Source organism: Planococcus citri, chromosome 1, assembly GCF_950023065.1.
Source record: "Planococcus citri chromosome 1, ihPlaCitr1.1, whole genome shotgun sequence".
Taxonomy (NCBI): Eukaryota; Metazoa; Arthropoda; class Insecta; order Hemiptera; family Pseudococcidae; genus Planococcus; species Planococcus citri.
The window spans coordinates 16561545-16588067 of record NC_088677.1 but is presented as its reverse complement, the minus strand read 5'-3'; the positions used below and the strand labels follow the sequence as shown (position 1 = coordinate 16588067).

Sequence of the window (26523 nt, the reverse complement as noted above, 5' to 3'; positions counted from 1 at the left end):
TTAGGCAACATAATATCCAAATTTGAAAAAAAATGATTGTTTTTTTTCCAGAAAAAGTAACTCTTTCTGCAGATGAAGGTCCGAATTTGGCGAGAGGGGGGAGGGGGTGGAGATGTCAAAAATATCCACGTTTATCGACGTTTTCAGCTCAAGCTGGGGTCAGGATTGGGGAATGGGGTAGATCTTGATTTGACCCTTGATGTACACAGAATTAAAAATTATAAAAAGGTTATTTCTTTGGAGGTACAATGAGGACCCAAATCGATAAAAATGGTCAAAAATGAAACCATGGATTAGAACCGTCACATTGATCAACATATCCAAATTTCAGCATTCCAGGTCACCCCCCCCCCTCCCGCCCCTGACAAGATGGAAAAAAGTTTCATCTTTTTTACAGCTTGAAGCCACCTCAAATTGACCAAGAAGGTCCAAATTCGGCACAACCAGCGAGGAGGTGCCACAGATGTGTCTGCCAATTTTCAAGTTATGTAGTAATACATACAAATATTTTCAAATCGCTTATTTTTATGGTTCTCATTTTGATTTTTTTTTTTCACTAAGATATCTCGCATTAATTATGCCAAACCATGTAAAAATATCATTTCTGAGACTGGGGAAATACTTTGGAAAACAGTGCTGCCAATTTTATGGTCTTTATCGCCAACTTCAAAAAAACTAGAAAAATGACCAAAAAAATCAATTTTCTTTGGAATTTTTGAAATTGGTAATAAAGACCAAAAAATAAGCACCACTGTTTTCCAAAATATTTTACCTGTTTCAGAAATGATATATTTGAGAAGAAAATATCAGTTTCAAAACACGAATTTACCATAAAAAGAGCGATTTTTCAACCTCTCTGAAGACCCCAAAAATGTTGTTTCAGATTTTGATGACAATGGTCACAGGTTGACGAGTACTATCTTCTAAAACTGGGCCATTTAGCGAAAAAACCACGATTTTTCTGAAAATGCCCCCTCTTTGAGAATCCATAATATCTTCCCTCCAGAGCTAAAATTTCTAAGAGTGACTTTCAACTAACTCAAAATAAAAGTCTCCAGTGCATTTGGTCTCAATCGTCTGAAATTTTTTTTTCGCGGTCCACCCTGAATGTGCGTAGTCGTCTTAAACTCTTCTGTTCAGCAAACCCAATTTCACCTACAAACTATACAAAAGTCAGTTTCTTCAATCGAAATCAAACCTCAAAAAAATTATCCTATTCTCATTCTTCTCACCTCTGATACGCATACGTGGATTTTACGTATTACGCAATTCATATGTACAAGACGTATAGTCGTATACGTGCCACACATCGTGTGAACCGCATCAACCAATAATAGCAACACATGATAATTGCATTTGTCGACGCAGCTTCTCCTCCGTCCTCTATCGATAAAGGCTTAAAAATAACCTCCAACCATCCCTTTCGAATTCTACAGAACAGTACACAATATCGTTCAGGATTCACGATGAGAGCATCCTCCTCAAGCCCCTCTTGAACAGACAATCTGTAACGGCGCCGCGTATACCTAATACCCTCTTTGCCACCTACTTGTCGGCGTCACAATCTTATTTTCTTCCTCCCCTATCACACCTTGTCCTACTTTTTCATCAACCTCCGAGAGAGGCAGAAAAAAGTTACCAGATAATAATTTTATTTCTCTACCGTTGAATCGTTGTCGTTGTCGTTGTCGTAGTCGTAGTTGTTGTTGTTGTCATCAAATCATTTTTTTCTTCGTTTCACACTTTTCTCAGAACGTTTACATCAATAAAAACATTCCATTCAGCGTACTGCTGAGAGGGTAGGAAGGAAAGGAAGGAGGGAAAAAGATTCGTAAGCAATAGGCGACATTTTCTATACAACAAACAATTTCGCTCGCTGTCGCTCTTCTCGTCGGGTAGGTATTTACGATTCGTTCAATTTTCAATTTTTTTTTCTTCGATTGTTTTTCTCGCAACATTTTATGTATTTGTTTCGAAGATGACGTAAGAAATTCTCAAGTTTTTCCATTTTCCAATGACATCAGAAACGAAAAAAAAAAAGGATATAGTAGGTATGTAGTTGTTCTATGCCATAAACACATTCGAAGTTTTTTTCACAACGAGTTACATAAACCAACGAAGAAAATTTCTCAGTCATAATATTTTTGAAGCTATGAAAACTACGAGCAAAAGATGGGTTATAGCTAGATTCAAAAATTGAAGCATTTTTTCGTCCTATTCATTGAGTTTTGTATAACAGGGTGTCTATAGGAATTTATTGCCGAAAAATCACTACCTTTCAAAATATTTTAACCCCCCCCCCCATCCCCATCCCCATTCAAAAAGTCTCAAATTGACAACAAACCAGTGTTATCATTCAACTATTTTGAGAATATATAATTCATTCAAATAGGAAACATGAAGGATTTTTTCCCCCATTTTTAGCGATGATTTTTACATATTATTTTTCATGTGTGGAAAATTGGATTTTTCAATTTTTGCATCATTTTTCAATATATTTTATACTATGGTATCTATCTAACGGAATCTTTTTAAAAAAATTAATAATTTTCCCACTACCTCTTTTCAACAAGGTAATTAACGGAATATCTCATACAAAAATCACTACTTTTTCACTACCATTAAAAAAAAAATTTCAATCAATTTATGCCCCACCCAACTTTTTTCAATTTTCTTGGCATCAATCAGAAAATGTCACCTTTGAATACTGATGTGACATTTCATAATTTCGACAAATTCAAAAGACAAATATCCAACTCAAAAAAAATATCAATTTTTCATGTCAAAAGTTGATCTCGTTAGCACTGGCATGTTTCAAAATTGAAAATTATTTTTTTTTATAAATATCAATTTGCGAACAAGAAAAAAAATTGGCCTCAGCAAATTTTGAAAATGTAAAAATTGAAAACTTCACTGGTATTATGCGGGAAGTCGATTTTGCTAGTCCTTGACATTTTCTAAATTCAAAAGAAAAGAAAATGATAAGCGCGATCGAAGCTAGGGCAAAAGCTCTCGAATATTAATAATTCAAAAAATTATTCGAGATCATTTTCTTCAGCTCTGCCATTTCTTTAAATTGTAGCAAGAATTTTTTAGAAATTTAAATTCTGGAATAAAAAGAAAATCTACCTGAGCCCAGAGTCAGAAATCACTACTTTTTCACTACTTTCACTACGTTCACTACCTGTTAGATACTCTGTTCAACATTGTATCTAAAGGATTTTTTTTTTTTGAAAAAATCCCTACTTTTTCAACCAAATTTTCAGAATGCTATCCACTTGACCACCCCCTTCTTACAACACACACAAAAAAAATTGACAAAATCAAATTTTTTACAAGAAAATTTTTTAAAAAAATTTGTACACCTACAAAGTATTTTTTAATTTCAATCAAAATTATTTTTAAAAAACAATACATATAAATGAATGAGCTCATTGCATACGTTATAAGACAAGGTGCCTAACAAAATTTCAAAATAAAACATCAGGACTTTAGCAGAACATTTTTTAAACACAAGAGAAAGAGATTTTATAAGATAAGGGAGCCACTGCCAGGGAAGGCAACATTTTACATTAGAATTTTTCGCTTTTTCAACGTCTTCAAACATTTCAAGATTTTTTTCAAGCAAGCCGATGTCAAAAATGAAATTTTTTTATTTCAATTTTTGATTTCATTTCCACCTTAAAGGTTCTTGCTAATGTAATGAAATTGGACGAATGAAAAACTTTTGTCAACGTAACAAATTTTTAAGAAATGAGCACAATATACCAATTTTTCGAAAAGAAACGACAAGTTTTAATGATTTCTCCTTCGAGTCTGGAATTTTTCAATTGCAGAAAGGAGAAACAAACTGGTCCTGGCGGAGCGAGGGCAAAAGCTCTCAAAAATGTGTGATTCAAGCTCTAAAAAAGTCGACAAATAAGCTCTTTAATAAAAACCGAGAAAAAGGAACGAATTTGAATTTTTTCATTTATTATTCACTACCCTTTTAAACAAAATTCACTGCTTTTTCACTACTTTCACTACCTGTTAAGATACCCTGTTTTCACAATTTGTTTTTTCAACAAAATTTTCAGAAAGCTCTCCACTCAACCCCCCCCCCTTCCACACACAAAAAATTGACGAAAATTTTTGAAAGAATTGAAATTGGAAGAAAATTTGCATACGAAGTATTTTTCAATTCAACCAAAAATGAACTTTTTTTCATTAATTCGAAGGTTTTTGTTGCAATTTTTTTCACTGCCCTTTTGACTAAAAAATTCACTCACTACCTTTTCACTACTTTTACTACCTATCAGATACCCTGTTCAACGAATTTTTCATTCAAGGTACCCAATTTTCCATGACTTCCTTATTCACTACCTAATTATTTTCTTCGTTTCTACGATTTTTCCAAGCCTTCGTTTTAAAGATTTTGATGTGTACTATATGACAGCACTTTCATTGTCTTTTTTTAAATTTAAAATTATTATTAGATAATTAATTAATTAATTAATTATTTTAAGTTGACATTTTCTCAAAACTTCCATTCCAAGCAATACTGAAAAAATCAAAAAAATCAAGAAATCGAAGAGAAAACGTAGAAAAATTATTGTATGTACAAGCAAAAACACCTCCCTTCATATAATTTTCATTCATTAGACCATCAGTCTTATCCTCAATACACACCGTACTTAACCACAGACAAGAGTAAAACACACAGAGCAGTCACTTCGATAATATGTGAGAAAAAACACCTGCTGCTCAGCTTCTGCGTCGTCCATCTTCCCCAATATCACTCGTTACACAATATCCCAGTTATTCAGTACCCAAGCACGAGTACATATTACGCAGATAACTTGCATAAACATCGTACTACCCAGATACCACACCTTAGCAAATTTTACATTCGCAAAATGGGGTCGAGGGGCGGCGAAGAGCAAGGGGGACGCAACATTACTGAGATAAACCTCCCCGTGGGAATAATTTACCTTTACCTTCGTATCATTTACGACCTACTCACAAAGCTTATCCTGCACCAATCCATCCATCGCGCATTATAACAACCCAACCCCTTTCACCAAATTTCCTCAACTTCATCTGCATAACTATAACTTTTATAGTACCGAAATTGAAAACGACAAATACCTTCTTCAAACCCACCACACGTATCGAAAAGAAAAATTTATCCGACAATCGGCATTAGTGGTTTTTTCCCGATAGAAAACAAAATCCGTCGCTATGTCATTTTCCCCCGCTTACGCGTAACGTTATTTTTTCCAATAGAAAATACCCCCGCTACCCTGCCCCACCCTCGTATTCACCAGGGATTGGATACTCCACCCTAGTATCGTGACTATGCGCACGTCATCGTCACGAGTTTCATTCAATAATATTTTCTCTATCCTCGCGCCTCTTCTGCACCTGCAGCAGCACCGCTGCGTCCTTTAATGGGCTTTCCGCATTGCCGGCAGAATCTCTCCGCGTCACTGCCTCCAAACTCCCTGCTGCCGCGGCCGGGCCTTTCAACTGCCACCTACACGTAATAAACTACCTACTTGCAAAATACACACACCTTTAGCCATTTTCATTCTGCGATTTCACCTCTTCCCTTGTGTACCTCAACGCAAAAATAATGCAACAGCCGAGCGAACCATGGTTGAGAGAATGCGCGTATTTCCCTGTGTTGTTCTTGTTACCTACCCATCTACCTACTACCTCGCCCTATTGTCGAGTCTTCTCTCATTGATGCACCAGTTGCGTCGCACAAGCGCTTTTTTCAAACTTCTCCTCTACCGCGTGGTTTTCTTCTTCAATTTTTTACCTGTCAATTAACGAGAACTTGCACCGATATCGAAATTCTTGGAAAAATAAAACCAGGCAACGAACGAACAACGAGCGAAAAAAAATTCCCGCAGCTGTTAATTTTCTTTTTCGAACATATTTCTCCTTGTCAGACTCGTCGACGAGCTTTTTCTTTATTATTTCGTGTTCCATAAATGCGCGAGTTTTAGCTAGTACCTAGACGACACATTTTCCAATTTTCATTTTATTTTCGAGCGAGCGACGGTTAAAAATTATTGGGTACAATATTCCTCGAGTGCAACGCTAGAAATTTTCATTAAGAATTTCGCGTATGGCACGCGCGGCCACAGCAATACTTTTCGTGGTATTTTCGTCGCCCTATATGCCTCTCGTTTCCCTTCAACAACAACCTGTCACCTTATTAAATAAAAATAAAAAAAAGTAGAGGAGTTAAAACACCTTTTGAAGAATTACAACATATAATATGTTACCCAGCCAGACACGCGGGTTAGTGGAGTTAGCACATCGTAATTTTTCCTGCCACGACAAGTAATTTTTCTGGATAAAACGAGTGAGTCGAGAAAAAGCGTTTCATAAAGATGACGTACGAGTAAGTAGGTGGGTATATCCTATTTTCTCGCGTTAACTATCCACTATCCAGCCATTCGTTTTCATTGTATACAGTGCTAGTCACGTGTCAAGAACAATAAACGAACAAAAATGATGATTATTTGTTAAAAATGAACATATTACATACATGAACGTTTCTTCAGCCTCTCTTCTCTTCTTCCGACCATCAAATTTTGGGAACAATTGTAAGAACCGGCATTTTAATTAAATAAGTGTACTGTTTGGAAAAATGGCGAATAACTACATTTTACAGTTTTGGGATGTGAAATGAATTTTTGAAGGATTGAAAAAAAAGGGTAGTAACCTTTCAAGTGTTTCTATAAAAAATTGAAAGTGAAAATTGAAATCGAAAAAAAAATTGTGACATGATGTCAAATGAATGTGATGGCAATTTGAGACCTCATCAAGTTGAACCACCCCCCCCCCAGGGTTTAAAAGACATTTTTTCTTTCAACAAGCCCCCCTCGCCCCCCCCCCCAACCCAAAACCAAACTCAAAATGATAAAAAATTTCAAACTCATGAAAAATTTCAAGTCTTTTTGTTCATATGGTCAAAAATAATCATTTCTGGCCTCAATATTTTTCAAATTTGGACAAAGGACCCTGTAGCACCTTGAAATATTCGGCTGCGGATAGCATAGATATTTTCTACTACGTAGATTGGACCTCCAGCCACACGTGAGCTCGGGGCCCTAGGTCCGTGACCATAGATGGTATTGGCAAGCACTTTTCTTGGTCTAGTGACCAAAGTTTTCATATTGCACCAAAACATGTTCTAAAGCTATGCATCTTCACATGACCAAAATCATTGTGAGAAATACATTCATGAATTTTTTCGACACCTCTAAATATTTTCAAACTTTTCCAAGTCCTATTTGAGCGATGAAAGTTAATTCAGGGTATCTAACAAAATTTCTCCGAAGAAATGCAGTACTTTTACAGTACCTTTTGAAGTACCTTATTTTTTTTATCCAGCTTTCACCGACCCCCCCCCCCAAGAAAAAAAATATTTTTGAACCAGTTGATTTGTCGATAAAATTTTTACAAGTATTAATTTAACAAGTGTTGCCATCTTTTGAGGTACAAAATGAATATTTTTTTACAATTAATTCATTTTGAGGTTTTTAAAAAATTTTAAATCAATGATTCTGAGAAAAAATACGGTACTTTTCAGGCAAAATGCAGTACTTTGCAGTACTTGCAGTACCGAAGATTTCAATGCAGTACTTTTACAGTACTTGCAGTACCTGTTAGACACCCTGTAATTGGGATGAAGGGGAGTGGATGTTAATCATGATGTCGCTTTTTTTCATCAATTACTGCTTCTTACCAAAAGAACAACAACTTTCAGGGGGGAAAAGTCGTTTCTTATCATGGAAGGAAGGAGAAGGGGAGCAGCGACAAAGCAAACAGCTCGAGAAGATAACCCAAAAAACTGAAAAAAGGAACCGTGAAAAAACTTGAAAATTGAAGATTCTGAATTCATCGTAACAAAATTTCAAAATAAAAAAGCAGAGGACTTTTGACAGAACATTTTTTGAACATGTTACGACCTATTTTTTTGGAGTGGGGTATTTTTTCAGAGTGGGAATCGCAGCGAACTTTTTCGCGACTTTTTTTTTACTAGGCAGCCCCTCCCATCATCCTCTTTCAATTTTTTTTTTAGTTAGTTTTGAAATGACTAACTTCTAACTATACCCATCAGACATGAAAAAAGTGTACAAAATTTGAAGTATTTACACTAAAAAAATTTGAAAACTTCAGAAGTTCGATGAGAGAAAAAAACATTCTGAATTCAAAATTGATGATGCAAAATCAAAAATTTGCACCTTCTTTTGTTTTTTCAATCTCATTTTCAGTTTTTGAACTTTGAAAATTGATTTCAAAAAGAGCAGAGAACATTTTTTTATTGCCAAGTGAAGCGAATGAGGAAACATTTTTTGGAAAATTTTACTGAAAGATTGAAAATTCACAATTTTTAGAAGTACCAAAATAATAATTTTCAATGTGAGAAAATTCAACGGAAAATTTTCGTTTTTTAGGATGGTTTTAAATAAATTAAATTTTGCAGCTCTATTCGCGATACGTAATAACATTTTTCACTTTTTCGCGCCAGTTTCAGCGAGTTTTTGGCGATTTCTGGTAAAAATTCAGACTTTTTCGCAACTTGAGCGAATTTAAAAACCTCATAGACACCCTGAAGTTTTTTATTTGTTATTAAAAAAAAAATGCATTCCAGTTTTTCAAAAATAACTTACAACACAGCAAAGGAATCTGACCGAAAATTTTTGTGTTTTTCCATCTGCTAAAGAATATTTCTAAACAATTTTTTTTTCCATTAGTCAGATGGGAAAAACAACGAAATTTTTCCAAAATTCCACAAAATGGGAAATAAATTGAAAATTCTAAGGCTGATTGAAAAAAAACAGGACTTTTTGATAAAACTGTTGAAAACCAGGACAACTGCAGGACTTGGAAGACACATCGCTAAAAATCAGGACAAAATCAGGACTTGCAGGACTGTTAGACATCCTGATTACAGTTTTTTTTTCAACCTTAAAAATGATTTCATATACTTACAGAAATAGTTTCAATATCTTAATGTTGGAATAAATTCAACTGAAGGAATGAACCATACGAAAACTCACCTGTAACAAAAAATAAAACAATTCGTCAATTAATTTCCTTCCAATACAAAATATTTAATTTCCAATAAAATTAAGGTAATATAAAAAGCACTAAATGTAAACGACGATTCATTATTTCAATTTTAGGTAAACTTAGTGTAGGCAAATTAGAATATTCCTTGGAAAATGAAAACATTTTCTGCCAACTAAGCTTTCATTGGGTAAAATTGACTGGTTTTTAGGGGGTGTGAACCTTTCATAAAAAAATTAGCCAGGGGTCTGGGGGATGGTAACTCTTAGGGGTTATTCGTAGGACCACTCTAGACAATTTTGAGCAATAAAAGCTTAGCTGGCAAAAAAAATGTTTTCATTTTCCCAAAAAATATGCTAATTTGCCAACTCAACATTAACTAACAAACAATACCAGCTAAATCTGGGTTTTCTTCTACATCGTAATTTCAATTAATCTTTCAAAGATTCGAACCCCTTGGCATTTCACTTCGCTATCCTTACATTACTATTCCACGTTATCTTCCCACATTTGTTCAACCAAACAAATAAAAAATCTCCAAATGGTGGGTTACGATTTACTTTAGAATATTATAGGTACAAGTAGCTCTCTCATACACCACATACAAAATCCTCGCAACAATATCAAATTAGACTTCTGTGCAACGCCAGCAATAAACACACCCTCGTAAATATTTTCTTTTTAAAATTCAAACGCACAAAAAACTCCCAAAACAAGACTACTTAATTAAAAAGGAAAAAAATTAATTTGATAAAAATTTTCATTACTGTTTTTTTTTCGCATCCTTTACACTCCGCCATCTTCATCTTGCTAGCGACGAAACGAGAAGAAAAAGAAAAATGTCTCCAGTAATTTCATAACAGCGTATTTTTTTTCCAACCCTGCTCTTCTTTCAGCTCGTCCACACTCAACACCCACGTGACTACTTTCCAACTCAAATAACTCTATAGTCTCATTCCACCATTCGTTACGCCTTCAAAACCCAGCATAGGTAACCTTTCTGTACGGTAGAGAGTGGAAAGGCAGCAATAACGTACATCTGGAGTTGCTCTCGATTTCGAAACGAAACGAGCCACGAAATGATAAAAGCGATAAGAAAGAATCATCTGCGACGTGGTGTTCTGAAGTAGTGTACGATTACACGATTACCAAACCGATGCCAGCTCCTACGAAAAATCTGTATAGGCAACTCGTCCAACGTACACGAGAACAGTTTTCTTCGTCGTTGTAGTCGTCGGCGCTTTTTGGAACATTTTTCATGATGTGATGACGATGAGTCGTCGTCGTAGGTAGAAGGTAGATTTTTCACAGAGATGTGAACAAACCGAGGTGAATTATTAGCCTTTCATTTTTGACCTTCGATATATTTTTTCTAAAATTATATCGATAGAAAATTACATCGAACGATAATGGGATTTTGCCCACACGTTGAAGGATATTATTAGATTTTATAAAGGAGAGGAAAAATACACGTTTCAGTTAAAGAAAAAAAACTTTTCTTTATTCTTTTTTCATTTTTTTGGCAAATTTCAAGACTTGTCGCTATTTTAGTCAAATGTTGGATACTTCAAACCAAGTCTCTTTTCATTTTAGGATACAATATTTTGGACCATATTGAATCGTTTGCACGTCTGAAATACGACAAAATCTCTTAGTACATCGCTGGGTCTCAAAAAATTGATAGTAAAATCTCCAAAAATAACCTTCAAAGATTAACATCAGTATCCATAAACTGATTACAAAAATCACGAGGACAGAAAAAATTTTGTTATTCGCAAAATACTCGTAGATTAGTTATTCTCGAAAAATAAACACATCCATTCATTAAAAACCCCTCTCACAGATTCCATCCCGAGTAAACCTTTTCAAGTCCAACTTGGCGTTAATTCCTCGAGAAAAAAATTTCAAAAAGACCATTTCTAACGCTCGTCGTAATCTAAAGCACCAAAAAAAACACACCTATATTCATTTTCAAGGGCACGAGCGAGGAGAAATTGGAAATTTCCTCATCTCATCGAGTATCATTTTCTCTACTCTTCTTCCTGCATCTGGGCTGCGAGCCCCTGAGGGCTTGCACAAAAAAATGGTACCTACCATCCTGTTAACGACATTCCGAGAAAAGGACGACAACCGGCCGACGCGATATTTGCCTTTATCCTGGCATCGATTCTCTGTCTCTCTCTAGCTCTCCGGAGAGAGATAGTCCATTTGCTGCGCTTCGTACTAACATTTCGGGGTTAAATTATTATACGGCGCGTAGGTTGAAAGGTTCGTAATTCGTATCTTTTTGCTATATACATACATATCCGAAATGAAAGGCGGCGCAGCCACCAGCAGCAGCAGCCGCCTCGCCGCGGTGCTTCAAAAGCTGTGTTGTGACGCGCGCGTGGGCGTCGGTGGAAGTTTTCTTCGTTATGGCGGATTTCCCTTAACACGTTTTTGAACGCGGATTTTTTCTTTCGTCTTTGCCAACTTTTCAGTATCTCCTCCTACCATAGCTACCCAAATAATAAGTTTTTCCTCACTCTTAGGCAGTCAAATGCGTCCTTTTTTCCGTATATTAGCCATTTGAATTCGTTTCGAAAACACGAGCAAAACGTGGCGGCAAAAAATGGCGGGAAAATGTTAACATAACAGGATAATTTCAAACTTAACCCGCGTAACCCCCCTTCCACTGCGTTGCGATATAATGGTAGCAATTTTTTCCTCTTCCTATTCTCACATCATCATACTCGTACGTGTATAGGCATTATTACTCTTCGAGCTAATGGCTTTTAGTACGTATTCGGTACGTAGCATCATTCGCTGTTGCCGTTGCTGTCTTCGTCGTCATCGTCGGCGGTGGCAGATAATTAATCGACGGTAATCTCGCTCTCGCGAGTAATACGAGTAGAAGACGGAGTTGAATTTCAACTCGCGCGAGCAAAGCTGGCAAAAAATCTAATCTACGGGCGAAGTTCGCTGAACCGCGATGTGAGGCACAGGTAACAGCGAACAGAAACTTCCGCTATATAAAACGCACACCCTAAAGCTCTCCTCTCACCCTGGCCTCGTATCGCACAATACAATAGACCAATAGATATCGATAAAAGCTCGAGCAGATAATTAAGTTTGATTTCCAAAGATCAACTACCAAGCGAACTAGTACGAGTATGTATGGTAAAGAGGAAAACAGACAGGGATCAAAAGGATGTTTACGTTACCTGCAAATAAAAGGATTCTACCACTATACAGATAGATAGGTAGGTACCTCGTATCAGCACGAAATGAAATGATAAAACAATACACCAAGTAGATAGGTATACTGGTTGTGTAGGTTGGTTGTGGCCAAAAGCAACGAGAACGCGAAACGTTCGATTCGCTATTCGTATTCCTTTTTTTGCTGCTTTGTTTTGTTTCATACGTAGATATACGTATATTATTATTATAGGGGATTTAGAGAGAACGACATTGACGCGAGGTAAGGTAAACCGAAAAAGGGGATGATGAAAACGTAGAGCTTAAAACGCGCTAAAACGTTCGCGAGTTTGTGTGCATTGTGTATTTATACGAACATATCGTACGTATACAAATTTCGATGGATAGATGATACATAGTAGATATACCTACCTATATCTACGAACCATAAGCGTAGGTGTGCCATAGCGCGCAGATCGAGAAAACCAATGAAAAATAACCAATTTCGTATACCACGATTAATATAGCTGAGGGTTGAATAAATAAACACGCGAGAGACGTCGATAATGGATGGAAGAATTAATGACCCCCGACTAGGAGAGAAGTAACCCAAGGAGCATGAAAACAAAAAAACGTCGTAAATAAAAATACAATGAATAAAAAAATGACGTCTCGTTCCATTTGTTTTGTTTTATTCTGTTCTCGAAGTTCGATACGTAGATTTGCAGAAAAAATTGGCCGACGCAAGGATGATTCGAAAACGAATAAGCACGTCAAGTTTTCGAAGAGCAAACCGGTCATCATTCAATTATTCGGTTCTCGGTTCCACTCTCAGATCGAAAATATACTTTGATAGATTAAACAATAATTTCAAAATTTATTCGTTTGCCAACGGTAAAAGGACCTATTCCTAAAAGTTGAATCCTAATAATGAAACATGGAATACGTTTTGTTGAAGATGAAAAGTTATTAGCGGACAAATTCTCACTCAAACAGATGATTCTAATCCTAAAACGAACGAATCATTCGCGAACGACTGGCCCAAAAGCAAAAATAAGTGAATCACTCATTTGCATCATTAGCGGACTAAATTCTAATCGAAACCGATGATTCAGTCATGCAAGAACGAATCAAATGAACGAATCGTTCGCGAACGAATGATCCAAAAATGGATGAATCCTAAACTGAACGAATCATTCGCGAACGACTGATCCAAAAATAACTAAATCACTCATTTTATATCATTAGCGGATTAAATTCTAATCGAAACCGATGATTCAATCATGCAAGAACGAATCAAATGAACGAATCGTTCGCGAACGACTAATCCAAAAATAACTGAATCACTCATTTTATATCATTAGCGGACTAAATTCTAATTTCTAATCGAAACCGATGATTCAATCGTGCAAGAACGAATCAAATGAACGAATCGTTCGCGAACGAATAATCCAAAAATGAATGAATCGCTCATTTGAAGAATTGGCACTCAAAATAAATTAGAATCAAAAGCCCAAAACCGACGATTCAATCGTTCAGGAACGAATCATCCTAAAAATGATGAATCGTTCCCGAACGAACGGCGCAAAAATGAATGAATAATTCATTTGCATCATTTGCGGACAAATTTTCAACAGAAACCGAAGTTTTGGTCTTTCAGAAACGAATTACTCGCGAACGAGTGATTCAAAAATATGAACGAATTCATCCATTCATGTAGTTCGCAGACAAAATTTGAACTCAAAGTTCAGAATCATTAATTCAATCGTTCAGTAATGAATCACACCAAAATGAACGATTCGACCATTTTTTTTCTATTTGGGGAGTTTATTTTTGGATTTAAACATTTTTTAAAAGTAGGTATAGTTGATTTTTAGAAAGCGTGATTTTGAATAAAAAAACGACGAGCCTGAGTGATGCGAGGGCTGAAATTTTTGAAAATTCATAATTCAAGTACCTACCTAGTAAGTATGCAAATTATTACTGTCTTTCAAAAAGTCAATTTCTTGAAAAATTTAGGAGGGTACCTCTACCTAGAACAGATATGTCTCAGGTGCAAAAATGTAGAAAGAGAAGAACTTCGCTCGGGCAAATTTTTTTTAAAATGTGCTATTCAAGCTCCATAAAAGTCGGCAAATTAGTCTCTTTATTAAAACTAGCAATTTTCAAAAGTTATCGACTTTGTCCAGTCTCGGCAAAGTCGGCAATTGCCGACTAAGTCAATTTTTCTCAAATTTGCCGAATTTGCCGACTATCCATAATGACTGGGGGGCCCCACACCCCCCCTTAGTTTCGTCCCTGCGATTCGTTCTCAAAGGCATGGTGCAAAAATGAGCGAATCTAATCGCCCAATTTCATGATTGGTGAACAAAATTCAAATCAGAACCAATGATTCATTATTATTTGGTCGTTCAGCTCAGGAACGAATTACGCTAAAATGAATGAATGAATCGTTCATTTGCTTAGTTGACCAACGAAATTATTAATTCATATCGAAAGCCTAAAATTCATGATTCAATAATTCAGGAATGAATCATCCTAAAGTGAACAGATCGTTCACAAACGAACGGTACAAAAATGAACGAATTATTTATTCGCGTAATTGGTGGGAAAAATTTAAATCAAATGTTTTAATTTGATGATTTAATCGTTCATGATCGAATTAATAAATACCTTCGAATGAACGAATCGTTCGCGACCGAATGGTTAAAAAATTAGGCGATTCAATGATTTTTTTCCAGAAAATTGAAAAATTTACACAGCAACGTTTAGAAACTTTACAACATGAGTACATGACCCTTTCTTTTCTCCCAAAAAATCAAATTTAAAACATAAAAACAATTCAAATCCAAAATAATCAACTTTTTTGAAAAAAAAAAAAAACAAAAAAAAAACAAAATCGAAACCGTTCAGAAAATTATCGAAAAATCAACGAGGGAATAAAAGTGACGCAAATAACGATACATAGTTTCAACAACAACTTTGTAATTTTTTCAAAAATATTTTGCATTGTTGAATTTTATCATTATTTTAGTTATTACTTTTTATAGACATTTTCTACTTTGACGAAATTCCTAATTTTTTCACCACTATCACTTCCTATTGGACTGGTGACCGTACCCTACCCTGAGATATGAGCCAATCCTCCATTTGCGTACTTATAGCGTTCAAAAATCAAATTGAAAAAATTCAAAACCGACATTTCAATCATTCAGAAAATAATAATTTTCAAAAAGAACGGATCATTCGCGAACGAATAATCTAAAAATGAATCCTATTATCATTTTTTTCACATAATTTCGAATCAAAATCAATGATTCAGAGTCATTCAAAAAATAAATAATCCTACAACGAACGAATCGTTCGCAAACCGATACTTCAAAAATGAGTCCATGAATATTTCTCTCACACAATTTGGAATCAAGTACGTACAAGAACGCATTACCCTTTGAAAAAATGAACGAATTTTTCGCAAACGAAACGTTTGAAAAAAAGTAGGTACCTAACTTAAACGTATTTCATCAAAAAAAAACACAAAAAAAAGTTTTTTTTTCAATTGTCAATCTGTATGATTTTTACACAGCTGTTCACATCCAATAAGATCATTTTAGCCAAAATTAACCCCCCCCCCCTCACACGTACACGAGAAATACACTTTTCATCGCCTTTAATGCACTGCTGACCGAACAAAATGAGGATAAGAACTTGAAAAAAATAAAAAATTTGAACGAAATAAGTATGTCACTCGAAAATTCACGCAATTCAAAATCTATCATTACTCATTACCAAAAATGTGTACATAATTTCTAGTTTTTGTTCTTTTTTCATTTTCAGCAACCAACTTTCCCTTCATTTTTTTTCTCAAACGCTCGAAATTCTGATTCAAAAAACCCGATTCACTACGTTAACGCTAATAATTCCAGTCTTCTACCCTGTCATCGAACCTTGAAACCCTAACATACCTTCACATATAGGTAGTACGAGTATCACGATACTTTTAACACACATCTCTCGGCTCTTATGCTACTTAACGATCTCAAATTTCACCGCAGGTAGCGACGAGAAAACCCTCGGAAAACACACTTTTTGCGCTTATACCTTCCGTAAGTACCTTGACTTAGCTCGTACCTCTACGTGACACCCGATACCTTAACATGTATCAATTAGCGCCATACCTATATTATCTCTCCCTTAAACCGCACCTAAGCTTACTAAACCCTCGCCATCTCTACTTCCATGTTAGATACACGTACAATAGCACATATGTACAATACGTATAATTTCTTCATGAAAAAAAAAAAAAAAAAAAACACAACCAACAACCACAACCTAGTATCGCCCAAAGGCCGATAAAAAATCAAACGCAAAGGTATTTTTATTACCTACTTTTTATTAATCGAAAATTCATACCTACATTATACGCGCGTATTGGATTCTAATAAAAGACAAATTGCCAATATCCGCGTGTCGCGATGTTCGACTCCACACGACAACACGACGACGACGCAATACACCTCTCTCTTTCTCTCACACAACACCACACAACAAACTTACCCCCGGGCCAACCACAGGGAAACCGGCATCGTCGTAGGAATTTCTATACACCGATTTTATGCGAAACATCAATACAACTACGTATATGTACTCGTACTCGTATGTATGTATAATCGAAAAATCTCAACCAATATACGCAAATGTACCGGTGCGGTGTAGGTATAGCCTAACCTTCTAGCCACACTAATTCATTAAAATGCTCGATATCTGCCAGGCACCACCACAGGTACAGGTACAAGCACAGGCAAGGCACAGGCGCAGGAGGCGATATGATTGCACGGACACGAACCGGTTTGCGCGTTGAAATTGGTTCAAAACTTTCTGCATACACAAAACCAACTCGATAACACCTCTCTCACTCTAACACTCTAGCTGATCTTCTCACATCTAAAACATCGCACAATCACTTCGGTTCTTTCGTTCTTTCATTCTTTGTACGTAGACGTACGTAAAATGTAACACAACACTTCGGACTGTACAGTCATTCTCCATCTCACTCTGCCTTTTCGCCAATCCTCGATCGTTAGAGTCAATTGTAAATGGTAAGCAAAAAAAAAAAAATTAGAAATTCGCACATCGTCATTTCTTCTATTTGTTCATAGAGTTGTCGCGCCATTCAGCAAAAAAAAAAAACACACCAACCATCGTTACCTTCTCTCTTCCATCTCTCTTCGCCCCTCTGGCCATCGTAATTATACACCTCCGCGAGTATTTTTCTTTCTCGCCGTCGTCGTCGTCATCGTAAATACCATCGTGGTGGTAGTCTAAGTCGTTGTCGCGAACGTATCAAATTAATTATACCGACGCATCGAGGCGAGAAGGGGAAGGGCGCGGATGGGGGGACGAGGATTCGAATTTCAACCGAATCGTGTACGATTTCAGGATTATAGAGAAAAAAATTCATTTCCTAATTACGACATTATTTTTTAGAAAAACATGCAACGTACGTACAAGCTGTCTTCGTATAAAAGTACACTCGTATACACATGTAGAGGTACGTAGAGCACCACATCTTTCGTAAAGACCTTCGATGAACTCTACACACCATCGTGCCTATAGTTCAGACAGCAGCATACAGAATAGTAATGCAACCAAGCTGTACTGATGTATAGGCGGAGTACCACGTGTTCACCTGTTCACCGGCGCAGTGGCCGCACATCGACACCGGTCATCATCTTCTCGAATACCTTCGAGAAGTTCCCAAGCCTCAGAGTCTACACATTTACGTACATAATATATCGTACCCATAAAACCCACGCAACAACAACAGGGATGAAAAAATCAAAACCAATATAATATGTACGAACCCTTATCATATCGGGAACCATTTTCTCAACACGTTGCAGCAAAAAATCCGGCCGATCACAAAGTTCACCTTTTACAAACCCGAGCACTCGATTAATAATTTCAAAGCACGATCGCCGGAATGGAAAAATTACAAAAGTTCGACTTCCGGATACGAGATTTTTCCGCACACAAATCAGACACAACGACGACTAGAGCAGTACTCGGCGATTCTGTACAACACGTGGCGGTAAACTGGTCTCAACCAGAATCTGCACGACGACAAAGCGAAGAGTTGGCACTGCGACGACGACGACGACGGCAGCTAAACCAACAGCTGTTCTCACCACTGGCAGGCAGAGCCAGAGCGGCTCGTTCTAGCTTCTAGCACCTTTTACCGGCCGCTCTTTCGCGCTCCTCCACCGTCTCGTGGTACGCGAAACGCGAAAAAAACCACACACAGACGACGAGGACGACGATTTAAATTCGCGATTTTTCCTCCTCGTCAATTACTATACCTGTCACTTTTCTAGGCACTAACACGTTTACTAACATATACGTACGCACGATATTATACTAGGTACTCATTTCGGAACAAAGTACACAAACTCGTTAAGCAAATATAAATTCAAAAAAAAAACCGCCATACGAAACAATCACTCGACTAGGCAAAATAGAAAAAAAAATCGACGACATACAGACACACATTCGTAGCTGCTGCTACGCTATTCGCAGCACCACTGATCGATGAATCTGCTAAGTACTGGCTGATCCACACAACTGTACCGGTCGCATACGGTACCAAGTACTAAATAGATATAGGTAGACTAGCACACTGCAGATCTCTACACTTGTACGTATACTAAAATTTCCACTAAATGATACAATTTATCATCGTTTTGCCATCTTATGTATAAAGATATCACTGAATACATTTATATCGATAACCTCAACTCCCTTGTAACATGTACGTTCGCGTCAATGTGTTCGGAATCGATGTGCAGCGTCTAATTGTATTGCACACACAATCTCTCTCTCTTTCTGTCGATTATGGCATAAATGTACCTACGTGAACAAGTAGGTATAGGTAAGGTATGGTAAACCGAAAGCACACACGTACACGACGACGTACCTCTACCTACTCGAAAGATAATTCGTAACGAGAATTATTATTGTATTCGTACGTACTTCATCGTGCACAAATCAAGTGCACTTTATCAAATCACAGAAGAAGAAGGGAAAAAACTGAAAAACCTATCGAAACCGTAACAAACGTTCGTATTATTAACCAATAACCGATGGACATTTTTCCAAACCAACTTCTCTCTCCACCTTAGCACGTCTCCTCTCTGGTTAAATTCGCATTTTCGCGATACGCTAATAAATTGATTTTATTCGTCCACCTTTTCACTCCTCAGTCATATTTCTGTTTCTCGAGAATTAGTTATCGTGTACTACGATTGCATGTATACAGGGTGACTCGATTTACGAGTTCTCTACGCCACTTTAGATGATGGAGATGATCGCCAAAGAACGAATGTCTTGTATTGGGTGCCTGGGTGGAACGTTAGAATTACGATGGCTACATGCATGATAAAAAGGACTAGAAGTTCCTCAAAAATGAACCTGGTAGCAGAGCATACGTTTAAAAAATCACGTTTAGTGGGAGCATCATTTGCAAAAAAAAATAGAATGTTCTCATTTTTTAAAAATCGATGATTCAGTCGTTCAGGAACGAATGATCTTAAAATGAACGAATCGTTCGCGAACGAATAACACAAAAATGTGCAAATCGTCCATTTGATTCGCGTAGTTGGCGGACAAAACTCGAATCGATAGTATAAAACCAACGATTCAATCGCTCAAGAATGAATCATCAAAATGAACGAATCGTTCGCGAACGAATGGGTAATACAAAAATGGGCAAATCGTCCATCTTATTTGCGTAGTTGACTCGAATCGATAGTATAAAACCAACAATTCAATCGTTCACGAATGAATCGTCAAAATGAACGAATCGTTCGCGAACGAATTATACAAAAATGGGTAAATAATCGTCCATCTAATTGCGGATAAGACTCGAATTGATAGTATAAAACCAACGACTCAATCGTTCAGGAATGAATCATCAACATGAACGAATCGTTCGCGAACGAATGATACAAATTCAAAAATGAGTAAATATCGTCCATTTGATTTGCGTAGTTGACGGACAAAACTCGGATCAGTAGCATAAAACCAACGATTCAATAGTTCAGAAATAAATTGTCAAGTCGAAATCAACGAATCGTTCGCGAACGAAAAACGAATAGTGCAAAAATGAGTACACATTATTCACTTTCAATCGCAACTGACAACTCGACTATTTAGAAACGAACTAAATGAACGAAAGATCCAAACTTGAACGAACTATTTTCGTTCGCGTAGTTGGCGGTCATGATTCGAATCAAAAGCCCAAAACCGATAACTTGATCATCTGAGAAGTGAATCAACCGAAAACGAACGAATGATCAAAAAAATGAACGAATCGTCCCGTTCAATTCTGTAGTTGGCGGACGAAGTTCGAATCAAAAGTCTAAAACTGACGATTCATTTATTCAAGAATGAATCATACCGAAACGAACGACTCGTTCGCGAACGAATGGTGCAGAAATGGGCAAATTATCATTTGCATCATTTGTGGGCAAATTCTAATAAAAATAAAACTTATACTCCAGTCGTTCAAGAACGAATCAAATGAACGAATCATTCGTTGACAAATCATTCGCGAACGAATGATTCAAAAATAAATGATTTGTTCATTTGCGAAATGAAAGCAGACAAAATTTAAATCAAAAGCTCAAAACCGAGACTTTTACATTATACAGGAACGAATTATTCCAAAATGAACGAATCTATCGCGAACGAACAGTCCAAAAATGAGCTTTAGCGAAAAATTCGAAGAAAACAACCGCGAAATATGACAAAAATCACGCTTCTAAAGATGTAAACCATGAAAATGGCTTCACCTTGTATGTAATATCGATATCTGATATCATTAATCAGTGTATTTTTTCCAGTCTCAATCCTCCATTATTCGTCGTCGTCGAACGTCGACGCGACCACAACGAAGTCGATAATAAAATAAAAATATCGAAATTTTTCTTCATCGCTACGTCAATAAAAATTCTATACGCTCGTACATACATATCGAATAAGGTATACTTTTTGTAGAATCTAATTAACCGGTTTGATACATAGCAAAGCGAACCACTCTTCGTGATCATCTTACGGTCAGATTTTAGACTCAACGTAGATCTTATGCACCGCAGCGGCTCGGCTGCCAGAAAAACCGGTGATCGTAGCGATCGATGATGCGCAGGCGCGTCTCAGTCAAAAACTACGCGCTACGTAGATCGCTTCGCCACTGCCGCTAATTAATATTCCTCTTTATCGCCCTCCTGTCTACGTCTATACGCTGGCTCCTTGATCTTTTCATTTACTTTGCCCGTCGTCGTCGTCGTCGTCTCGCCCAACTCTAGGTTTCATTTTATTTTTTTTACTAACATTGATCTCGTGCCAATAAACACTATACAAAGCTGTACGTTTAGTACATCTACATAGCACATTTGACATTACATATTACATAGACTATTCATGGACGCGAAAAAAAAAAACGAAAACGAAAAAAGGCTTCAAGAATATCATTCTGTTATGTATGCCGTAAATTATACACAGTACTAACTTTAAGACGCATATACGCTGAAAATGAACATAACGACATTGTCACTTATGTATTATACATAAGTAAGCCGCGAAGTGTAGGTACATATTATTTCATACACACAGGCTCAATTTGGCTACGTTTCAAGACGAGACGACTCGAATCTCCAGTTGATTGGGGAAAAAAATAACAATCAACTTCTTGATAATAATAACAGCAATAGCATACTATGTATTTCGAGGTCCCGTCTGAAAAACAAACAGGTACGAAATATTTGTGAAACAGGGGAGGCTGAAGGGGTACGAAGTATAATTTGGATGAGTTCCTTCGATAATTAATATACCGTTCACTGCGATACTTGAAATTATTCTCGATGAGTTTCAAGTACATACCAGATTGGAAATTTTACGCAAAAAAATTCCAGGAAAATTCAAACTAATCTGAGCAAGTTGTTCAACGAGTATCATACTAAAATCGAACGACATTAAAAAATTCAATTGGAAAAATTTTCGTTCGCGAACGAGTCGTTTGAATCTGAAAGAATTATTTTACAGTGAAAAACTCACGAAGAAAACACAAAACCAATATTCGTTCGCGAACGAGTTTTACAAATCTGGATGAATCGTTTCAAAGCGAAAAATCACGAACAAAACACAAAATTGACGTGAAAAAAAATCATTTGAAAAAATCAGATTTGTTCGCGAACGAGTTGTTCAAATCTAAATGAATCTTTTCACAGCGAACGAATCACGAACAAAACACAAAACCAACATCGAATTAATCTAATTCGTTCGCGAACGAGCTTTTCGGATTTGAATCAATCATTTCAAAGCGAAAAAATCATGAACAAAACACAGAATCATCAAAGAAAAAATCATTCAAAAAATCTGATTCGTTCGCGAACGAGTTGTTCAAATCTGAATGAATCCTCCCATTGCAAAAGAATCAGAAAAAAAACACAAAACTAATACCAAGAAAAGTATTATTGAAAAAATCTAATTCGTTCGCGAACGAGTTGTTCAAATCTGAACGATTCATTCCATACTTGAAGAGTGAACGAATCGCGAACCAAACGTTCAGAAAAATTATTTTTAAAAATCCAATTCGTTCGCGAACGAGTCGTTCAATAAATCTTTCCCTATCCATTGCGAATGAATCACAAAAAAAAACACAAAAAACGAATACCAAGAAAAATAAGATTGAAAAAATCGAATTCGTTCGCGAACGAGTCGTTCAAATCTGAACGATTCATTCCATACTTTCAAACTGAACGAATCGCAATCCAAACATTCATTGAAAAAAATCAAATCTAATTTGTTCGCGAACGAGTCGTTCAAATCAGAACGATTCATTCCATACTTTCAAAGTGAACGAATCGCGAACCAAACATTGTAAACAATTATTTTTAAAAATCAAATCCAATTCGTTCGCGAACGAATCACAAAGCACAAGACCAATACCAAAAAAAATATGACTGAAAAAATCTAATTCGTTCGCGAACGAGTCGTTCAAATCTGAATAAATCTTTCCATTGTGAACGAATCACAAACAAAGACAGAGCACAAAACCAATACCAAAAAAAAATATGATTGAAAAAATCTAATTCGTTCGCGAACGAGTTGTTCAAATCTGAACGATTCATTCTATACTTTCAAAGTGAACGAATCGCAAACCAAACACTGAGAATGATTATTTTCAAAAAATCCAATTCGTTCGCGAACGAGTCGTTCGAATCTGAATGAGTCGTTTCTTCAACACGATCACGAACGAATCATTCCAAAACCAACAGATCACAAACAAAAAAATTTTAATAACCTACGTTTCTAAAAACAATTCACCAAAACACATACACCATCCAAATTTCAAAACTCTTTCACAAACGTCCCCCAATTCGTTCGCGAACACCGACTCTTTGAAAGACACGATTCAACGACTCCGCGAAAAAAGGAAACCCATTTCAACACGAACTCCAACACTGGTTCGGGAAACACCTTCGAGTATAATTTCACATTATTCTAAATAATTTTCAATCGAGGAATAAAGAAAAAAACACCATGAACCGTAATAGCGATTTTTTATTCTTCTTCTTTCATCGTTACGTAGCATTTGCGAACAATTGGTACATTACACCGTTATTAGCATCGACGACGACTCGAGACTCATCCGAAGACGATGGATGACGTTACGCCGTTATTCGTAATTTACGGGATTTTTCTCCAGACAACGTACGAAGACGATATTTTAGCCAGACTATGTAATGTTCTAGGACGACGTCGACGACGAGAAAGAGAAGAAAAAAATCATCGATTTAGCAGGTAATTCCGCACTCGAACGATAAATCATTCGAACATAATGATTTTCTATCGATTTCGCGCGCCGAAAAATGGCTCGTAACTAATAAATCGAGGTCATTCTCGTACTTTCGGAATTTCAAAGTTGGATTCCGAATTTGATCACTCAACACGAGCCCAAAAAATTACCCATCAAAAAAATAAAACAAACGAGGGAAAAATTCAGAAAATTCCCTCTCCTGTTTTCGATCTTTAAAAAAAATTTCTCATTCATTATCCAATAGACCGATTTATGTATTATTGACGTAAACAGGAAATCATAACCATGACGCAAAAGCACACATTCGTTATCCTTTAAATTTTCAAAAAAAAAAAAAAAAAGTTCGTTACAACACACCGAAAGAACGCCACACATTATCGCAAACACGATGTCGATGTTGTTTTTTTTTTCGCAAACTCAAATCCTCGTATCGTTTTAATTACAAATGGTACGATAAAAAAAAAACACGCGATAAAATTCGTAATTTGCTCGAAACGTGCCATCGTTTATTTCTCTTTCGCTTTTCTCCACAACCACCGTGGTGTGGTTTACCTACATTCAATTTTGTATCGAATCCCTAAATCATTATTCGCCTGAAATTAAATTATAAAACGACACAGAGAACGAGAAGAAGGGCTAAAAAGAGGGTAGTAAAAGGAGAAAATAAGCAGCAAACTCGATCATGCTACCGTACATTAGTCGCTTCCTGCTTATTACTTGGCTATACACATTACACACACCGAGCATTCTTCGGTAATAAATGCGGTATTTTATAACACGCCGTCGTAGGTACTTTCGGTTTCATTGGGCGAGATTTGCACGCTCGTGCGCGTACATTCCGATGGAAAACTGTTTAATAAAAGCGTACGTACTCGTACGTAAACGTACATAGTATGTAATGTAATGTACTCGTCGTCGTCGTAAAAGTAGAAGTATATGCACGTATAGATAGAGATGGGCAAGACTACGTGTATATTTACCTATTTATTTATTCCCAAGTTCAAGGTTCCCTATTTCGCTGTATTATTTTTTCTCTCTACTTATTCGAGGCAATATACTCGTCGAACGTTAGTACTACTACGTGTGTAGGTATTGAGAAGTACATACACCAGCAGCTAGTACAATAATGGCTACAAAATGCGCCAATTAAGTATACGAATGTTACATTATATCGCCATTACCATGACGATGGTCGATGATGGTAGCTGATGGCGTCTATCAAAAGAGACCATTGTCGTTCTTTTTATCGGTTCGTTTACTCGGAACACATTTCATGAACTCGAAATCAAAATCTCGATAAGTTCTCCTCTATACCTATTTTCTTGTGTAAATGACTCGAATCGAACTTTGAAAAGCAAACTACCTACGATTGTTTTATTCCAACACGTGGAGTAGAATCTACATAACGATCGTGAACTTCGTATAATAAACTCGATATTTTCATTACAGACATCATCATTTCCTTCGGACAGGTGTTTCATGTGCTGTCCTTTTTACCGACGAAATGGATCTAATCTATACCAGCTATTTCACCTATACAACAATCAGCTGCCCTGCCCTGTTCGGTATTCCGTATTTACTAGGTTAGGTTCATTTCTAAACCTCATACTCATACAGCTCTCTTTCTCTTCTTTACTCTACTCGTATTCCTATCCCTCTTCATCCTTCCTTCGCAACCTACTCATTCAAATTATCCGCATTTTAAATTTACTTCGTCACCACACAATCCTAATGTAAGGTTTCATGATGGAAAAATTTCAAATTTTGACCCCCCCCCCTCTGCTTTCTCGATCCACAAATGAATTAAGGAAGAAGGGAGGGGGATGTAGCCTGGAGCAAGGACATGGCGAAGTGGTTCTGTGTGTGTTTTTAAATTGTGGCGCGTTATCACTTATTAGGAATTTTGGAATTGTGCGTAATGCTATAAAATTACGAAAAGCGAGTAGGAATTCTTGAGTTGTCATATTCTCTAAAAGTTCTAAATGAATCGCACATGTTATCATACAAACAAAAATACTTTTTCTGGACTGAGTTATCACTGACGTATAAGGGACCAAATGTGTCAATACCACAACAGGAAAATTGACTGCTTTGATTTACACAAACTCAGGTAACGGATATTTATAAGGATCACCATCGTAGTATTTGCAGTTAGCACATTTTTTTAGAATGTAGCACACAGTAGATCTGCCTTTCGGAATCCAGAAATTTTTTCTCAATTCAGAGAGAGTATGCGAAACGCCGACATGATAGTTATCAATATGAATTTTTTCAATTAAGGTGCACCGGGGCAAGTCAGAATGATTTTTCGCAATTTCAACTTTGACCAGCTGTTACTCCCCCCCTTCTAATGAACCAATATGGATCAAATTTATTATGTAGGTTCCCATAAGGGTTCTTAA

General features: G+C 36.6%; 1 protein-coding gene across 4 annotated transcripts in view; it reads right to left on the bottom strand.

The window, feature by feature from the left end:
* spoon (spoonbill) overlaps positions 1 to 26523 on the bottom strand; it is a 171854-nt gene that overhangs the window by 127632 nt on the left and 17699 nt on the right. The window contains exon 1 of one of the 4 annotated variants that reach the window (XM_065369401.1): positions 18111 to 18909. The exons of the other annotated variants lie outside the window; for them this stretch is intronic. The gene's annotated coding sequence lies outside the window, so the exon portion shown is untranslated. Of the gene's footprint in view, positions 1 to 18110; positions 18910 to 26523 lie in introns of those variants that run through there. 4 annotated transcript variants of the gene reach the window in all.